Genomic DNA, 4,719 nt, shown 5'->3' with positions numbered 1-4,719 from the left:
CGGCGGTTGAGTAGGGGAATCGAGGGTGCGGGGGGTCGGCGGCGGCGGCCGGTGGACCGGGGGGTGCTCGGCCGCGAGGGGGACCAGATCTGGCGAGGTGGGATAGCGATCGAGATGGAGGGGGATCGAGATCGAGTGTCCATGAAATTTAAAAATATTCATGATAGTTCAAAAAGTGCCCATGAAATACAATCGAGAAATGAAGGCTACGATTTAAATACAATCGATCTTAGCTAGCTATCTGTTCACAATATTCTTGCCCTTCTTTTTCGCAAATGGAGTTCTTCTGTGGAACGGACGTCCTTTAGGTAGGGTGGTCCTGCTTCTTCTTGTGGTGTATGCTGCTACTTCATCATCGTCATCATGTTCGATCCTCGGGTCGCCGTACTTGTCGAAGTCTTGCTCATTGGCTACTCCATCCATTTCGATGATCTTCCTTTTGCCTCTCCTCACGACAACACGACTGGGCTTTGACAGGTCGGTAATGAAGAAGCATTGGTTAACTTGGGAAGCCAGTACCCATGGCTCATTTTTCGCGGTGACGTTTGCGCCCGCGGTCTTGGATTTGGCTTCGGGTATAACCATGGTGGTGAAATACCGGTCTTCTTTTAGGACGCTCTTCGCCCATCTGACACGGAACATCGGGACCTTCTCTCCAGCGTAGCTCAGCTCCCAGATCTCCTCGATCCTTCCGTAGTATCTGTCCTTGTCATTACCGGTGTAGGATTCCATCGTTACCCCGGAGTTCTAATAACCATCGCTCTTCATGTCCTTGGCATCGGTGTAGAATGTGTAGCCGTTGATATCTTACGCCTCATAGGTCATCAGGTTGTGCTCGGCGCCCTGTGACAAGGCGAATATGAGTTGTTCTTCCGCGGAAGAATCCTCATGTAAAGGGTACGACAGAAGCTTCTGCTTGAACCAACGCGTGAAACATGAGTTGTGCTCTTTGATTATATCTCCGTTCGTCCTCTGTTGGCCTCGGTCATTGTATGTCTTCTTAATAAAGGTTTTGTGCTCTACCACCCAAGGATCGACCACGTCTATGTGTTGTAGCGCGACTAGGTTTGCTCTTTCAAAGTCGGCGAGTCGACCCTCTAAGTAGACATGCATTTCGCGGCGACCCTCACGGTGACCCCATCCAGCGAGCCTGCCGAGGTGCCTGTTGACGGGCAGACCAACGGGGTTCTCAATGCCTAGATAATTCGTGCAGTAGGAGATGCACTCTTTGGTCAGAAAGCCCTTGGCTATACTTCCCTCTAGACGTGACATGTTGCGAACGTATCCTTTGATGACACCATTCATCCTTTCGAACGGCATCATGCTGTGCAGGAACGTCGACCCATGTTGGATGATATCCTCCACTATATGGACCAGCAGATGCACCATAACATCGAAGAATGTAGGCGGGAAGTACATCTCAAGCTCGCATAGTATCACCACGATCTCTTCCTGTAGCCTTCTGAGTTGCCTCACGCCAATCGACTTCCGAGAGATGACGTCGAAAAAAGTTGCATAGGCCAAATAGCGTTTCACGGACGTGCGCGTCCATGATCCCACGGATTGCAACTGGAAGTATCTGCGTCATCAGCACGTGACAGTCGTGAGACTTCATCCCACTGAACTTCTGCTTCGCTGGGTCTAGATATCTGCTTATCTTCCCCGCGTAACCGTAAGGAAGTTTTACTCCTAGAAGGCAGGTGAAAAACTGCTTGATCTCCTCCTGACTTAGAGTGAAGCACGCGGGAGGGTAGTCATTTCCGGTCTTCTTGGCCTTTTTGCCTTTGCAACGACTTACTGTGTCCTGCTTCGCCTCATCATCATCATCATCATCATCATCATCATCATCATCATCATTAGCGTGAAGCTCCTGCCTGATGCCCATTGATTTCAAGTCTGCCCTTGCTTTTGGCCCATCTTTGGTCCTCTCTGGCATGTTGAGCAGGGTACCAAGCAGACTCTCGCACACGTTCTTCGTGATATGCATGACATCAAGGCTGTGAGGCACACGGTGGATCTTCCAGTACGGCAAGTCCCAGAAAACAGACCTCGTTTTCCATACCTTCAGCAGCGGCTCTGGCGCCTTTCGCTTCTTTCCCGGCTCTGGCGCCTTTTGCTTCTTTCCCGGCAGTGGGCAGTCTTTCCAATTTTTCAACAGCTTGTCTATTTCCTCGCCGCTCCTCGTACACGGGCGTTTTCGGGGTTCGGTTTCACCATCGAACAGATCCTTGCGTTTCCTCCACGGGTCATCGTCGCGAAGCTACCTTCGATGTCCCATGAACACGGTTTTCAAAGACCCGGGATCTCTATCTAGCTGGCGATACATTGTGTCATCCATGCACCTTACGCATCCATAAAATCCGTGGACTACCTGCCCCGCGAGATATCCGTAACCGAGATAGTCGTGGACCGTCATGAGCAGTGAGGATCTCATAGGGAAATATTCTTTCTCTGCGGCGTCCCATGTATTGGCTGGCGTTTTCCACAGCGTGTCAAGCTCCTCTTTCAGCAGCCCCAGATACAGATTGATGTCGTTCCCTGGTTGTTTCGGCCCTTCAATTAGCATACTCATGTGAATGTACTTCCTCTTCATGCACAACCAGGGGGGAAGGTTGTACATCCACACAAACACAGGCCAGGTGCTATGTGTGCTTCTCTGGCTGCCAAACGGATTGACTCCATCGGTGCTCGCGCCCAGCATGATGTTCCTTGGATCGTTCCCAAATTCTGGGTCTTCGAAGTTCAACGCTTGCCACTGGCTTGCATCCTTAGGGTGACTCAGCATCTTGTCTTTTTTATCTATCTCCGGATCATTTGCGTCATCTTCTCGCTTCTTCTCCTCCCTATCCGCGTGCCAAAATGTAGGAGCTTTGCTACCTTAGGGTCCGCGAAATACTGCTACAGACGAGGAGTGATCGGAAAGTACCACACCACTTTTCGAGGAGCTTTCTTCCTCTTCTTGTATCGAGTGACGCCGCACACCGGACATATGGTAGACTCCGCGTGCTCGTCCCGATAAATGATGCAATTGTTCATGCACACATGGTATTTCACGTGCGGTAAATCCAGAGGACACACGATTTTCTTCGCCTCCTCCAAACTGGTCGGGCACTTGTTCCCCTTGGAAAGACGTTCGTGCCAGAATGACATGTTCTCATCGAAGCATGCGTCGGTCATTTTGTGTTTTACCTTCATCTCCAGAGCCATGAGCGTTACTTTCAGGCGGGTATCCTCGGGCCTGCATCCTACATACAATGGAGTAACCGCGTCTAACTCAAGTTGATCCATCTTGGCTTTCTCTCGGGCGGCAGCTCTTGCGTTATCCGTCTGCTTGAGAAGCATCTCTTGAATATGAGGGTCCTGCACCCAGCCCATCGATGGTCCAGTGTCGTCTGCTCCGCCGGCATCATCATCTTCATGATCATGCCCGTCGTCTGCTCCGGCATCTTCCTCATCATCATGTCCTGCATCTTCTACATGATGACTGTGTACAGCATCACCGTCGTGATCATCTCCTGGGGATTCTTTGTCATCTCGCCCGCCCAAGCCGCGGTGGTTGTCTTGCTGCCCTTCCTCATTTCTTGCCCGGCCCCCATGGACGACTTCGTAGTCATCTTCATCACCTTACCACCGATAGCCATCCATGAAACCACGCAAGAGCAGGTGGTCCCGCACCTGCCCAGAATTCGGGTCCGCAATAAGGCTCTTCAGCTTGCATCTTCGACATGGACATCTTATCTCTGTCTCGTTCTTTTGAAGCATCTCGGCCTTCGCGGACCTCAAAAACCTATTCACGATGCCTTCGGTCATCGTGCAGACCATGGTCGCCTGCGGGGTAGAGCAAAGCAATATTTTAGAACCAAGAAAAAATTTGGCATGACTTTCCCTAAAAATAGGACAAAAAAGAATGCTTAATGCCAAAATTCTCGCTGAAACGGAAATGAATCAACATTCCGGCAAAATATTGGTAACTATCGCATTTCAAATACCGGTACACCTCCAAACACAAACACATATGCAACACCACAAACATATGCAACACCACGAACATACATAGATCTAGCTATGCCATAAAAAGTGCATGTGCACATTGTTGTAGGGAGAACAGCATAAATATAGCTTCCCCCCTTACTTACCTATCAAAACAAGGTAATTTAACCACTTAATTTGAATGAATCTATGGTGGAAATGAGGTGAAAAAGAGGAGGCACCCGAGACAAGGAGGAGGTGGAGAGAATGAAGTGGGGAGAAAGTGAGTGTGGGTAGGAGAGGCTGTCCAAAATATCTTGTTGCTGCCCACTTACTAATGGCGCACCAACACTAAATGCGCCATTAGTAATCCAGGTTACTAATGGTGCACCTTCTGGCGGTGTGCCATTAGTAGTTTTGCAAAAAAAACATACTAATGGCGCACGGTTGAACAGTGCGCCATTAGTAGTATTGCAAAAAAGGAATAAAAATATAATAAAAAACAACATTAGTGGCGCACTTTCCGACAGGTGCGCCATTACTAGTTACAACTAGTAATGGCGCACTGAGTCTGGATGCGCCATTAGTATGTTTGGACAGGCGCACTAGTTCAAAAAAAAATGATACTAATGGCGCACCTTGGGCCAGGTGCGCCATTAGTAATTTCAACTCTAATGGCGTATCAGAAGGTGGTGCGCCATTAGTATATACTAATGGCGCACCCCTTGTCTGGTGCGCCATTAGTGTCAA

Source organism: Triticum aestivum, chromosome 2B (assembly GCF_018294505.1).
Source record: "Triticum aestivum cultivar Chinese Spring chromosome 2B, IWGSC CS RefSeq v2.1, whole genome shotgun sequence".
Lineage (NCBI taxonomy): Eukaryota > Viridiplantae > Streptophyta > Magnoliopsida > Poales > Poaceae > Triticum > Triticum aestivum.
Note: the sequence above shows the minus strand (reverse complement) of the source record.